This window comes from Colobus angolensis, unplaced genomic scaffold (assembly GCF_000951035.1).
Source record: "Colobus angolensis palliatus isolate OR3802 unplaced genomic scaffold, Cang.pa_1.0 Scaffold66, whole genome shotgun sequence".
Taxonomy (NCBI): Eukaryota; Metazoa; Chordata; class Mammalia; order Primates; family Cercopithecidae; genus Colobus; species Colobus angolensis.
The window spans coordinates 3,164,426-3,167,044 of NW_012120265.1; the positions used below are offsets into that span (position 1 = coordinate 3,164,426).

General features: G+C 48.5%; 1 long non-coding RNA gene across 1 annotated transcript in view; it reads left to right on the top strand.

Moving 5' to 3' along the window:
* The window catches only part of LOC105500364, a 34,710-nt gene that overhangs the window by 6,878 nt on the left and 25,213 nt on the right, over window positions 1-2,619 (top strand). Inside the window, exon 2 of the long non-coding RNA XR_001000020.1 lies at window positions 1,811-1,900. This is a non-coding gene — a long non-coding RNA (uncharacterized LOC105500364). The remainder of the gene's footprint in view (window positions 1-1,810; window positions 1,901-2,619) is intronic.

A 2,619-nucleotide genomic window follows, 5' to 3' on the forward strand; every position in this document is an offset into this window, starting at 1 on the left:
AAAAAAAAAAAAAAAAGATTAGTGTCTTCATGACACACCATGATGTGGCCAGGGAAGGGATGTGAAGGAAACTGTGCATGCAGGTAGGAGACCACACACACGGCAGCAACTCCACTTCTGTGAATGTATCCAACAGAAATGGGACCTTCATTCAGCCAGGTGCAGTGGCTCACACCTGTAATCCCAGCACTTTGGAAGGCCGAGGCGGATCACTTGGGGTCAGGAGTTCGAGAACAGCCTGGCCAACATGGCCAAACTCTGTCTCTACCAAAAATACAAAAAATTATCCGGGCCTGGTGGCACATGCCTGTAATCCCAGATACTCAGGAGGCTGAGGCAGGAGAACTGCTTGAACTTTGGAGGTGGAGATTGCAATGAGCCAAGATTGTGCTCCTGCACTCCAGCCTGGGCAACAGAGCAAGACTCCGTCTCAAAAAAAAAAAGAAAAGAAAAGAAAAAGGCCTGTTGCAGTGGCTCACACCTGTAATTCCAGCACTTTGGGAGGCCGAGGTGGGCAGATCACCTGAGGTCGGGAGTTTGAGACCAGCCTGACCAAAATGGAGAAACCCCATCTCTACTAAAAATACAAAAGTTAGCCATGGTGGCGCATGCCTGTAATCCCAGCTACTCGGGAGGCTGAGGCAGGAGAATCGCTTAAACCCGGGAGGCGGAGGTTGCAGTGAGCTGAGATCGTGCTACTGCACTCCAGCCTGGTGACAGAGCAAGACTCTATCTGAAAAAAAAAAAAAAAAAAAGACAGTACATTCTCAAGAGGAAATAAATTCTCCATGACAGGGCTCAACGGTTCTCCTTCACTGATGTGAGGTTCTAATGCTTTTCCACATGCCTTGGGAGAGAGTTGTCAAATCTTAACAAATCAGAGAAGAATTATAACTCCTAGAAGAATGTCAAAGGCATTTGGAGGGTGGAAGCTGCGGAAATTGAGCCCCATTTACAAATGGGATGGACGGATGAAAGATGTACATTCTCAAGTCTGCGTAGAAACGTATTATAAGCCGGGCACGGTGGCTCACGCCTGTAATCCCAGCACTTTGGGAGGCCATGGCGGATAGATCACCTGAGGTCAGGAGTGTAAGACCAGTCTGGCCAACATGGTGAAATCCCAACTCTACTGAAAATACAAAAATTAGTGGGGTGTGGTGGCAGGTGCCTGTAATCTCAGTTACTCGGGAAGGTAAGGCAGGAGACTTGCTTGAACCCAGGAGGCAGAGGTTGCAGTGAGCCGAGATCACGCCACTGCACTCGAGCCTAGGTAACAGCAGAGCGAGACTACATCTCAAAAGAAATAATGATGAGGTGTGTACCAATATTAAAATAAATTATGACAGTTATGGTCAGCCCTTCATAGGTGATGCCAGGGCCTCCCAAAAGCCCCCAGCCTTGAGAGACAGAGCTAGACACGGACACCCCCAGAGGGGACTGAGGACTCTGTCTAAGTCTGGGGTGTCCAATCTTTTGACTTCCCTGGGCCACATTGGGAGAAGAAGAATTGACTTGGGCCACACATAAAATTCACTAACACTAATGATAGCTGATGAGCTAAAACAGAAAATATTGCAAAAAAAAAGAAACATAATTTTTTTGTTTTTTGTTTTGAGATGGAGTGTCACTCTGTCGCCCAGGCTGGAGTGCAGTGGCGTGATCTCGGCTCACTGAAACCTCTGCCTCCCAGGTTCAAGCAATTCTCCCATCTCAGCCTCCCGAGTAGCTGGGACTACCGGTACCTGCCACCACACCCGTCTAATTTTTGTATTTTTCAGTAGAGATGGGGTTTTACCTTGTTGGTTAGGCTGGTCTGAAACTCCTGACCTCAGGTGATCCACCTGCCTTGGCCTCCCAAAGTGCTGGGATTACAGGCGTGAGCCACTGCGCCCGGCCCGTTTTGTTTTATTCCTATTTTATTTCTTCATCATTCAGCTTGAAAAAAATCTCATAATATTTTAATAAAGTTTACAAATTTGTGTTGGACTGCATTTAAAGCTGTCCTGGGCTGCATGTGGCCCATGGACCATAGGTTGGACAAGCTTGGTCTAAGGGGTAGGGAGGGGTTTCTGGAGGAGGGGCCATTTGAATGGGGTTTTGAAGGATGAATAGAAGTTCACCAAACACAAAGGTGGGAGAAGAGCAATTCAGGCAAGAGAACAACTTACATTTGGAAAAGAATCAGCAATGAGACATGAGATAAGGCCTGCTCTGAAGGGCTCTGGACAATGGGCAGAGGGGCTGGAATATTCTTGGAGCCATGGAGAGTGTGAGAACAGGGAAGGCTCATAGCTAGAGTTGTGTGTTAAAAGGATTCCTGGGCAGGCCGGGCGTGGTGGCTCACATCTGTAATTCCAGCACTTTGGGAGGCCGAGGCGGGTGGACCATGAGGTCAGGAGTTCAAGACCAGCTTGGCCAAGATGGTGAAACCCTGTATCTACTAAAAAGACAAAAATTAGCTGGGTAAATTAGCTGGGTGTGGTGGTGGGCGCTTGTAATCCCAGCTACTCAGGAGGCTGAGGCAGAGAATTGCTTGAACCTGGGAGGCGGAGGTTACAGTGAACCGAGATCCTGCCACTGCTCTCCAGCCTGGGTGGCAGAGCGAGACTCCATCTC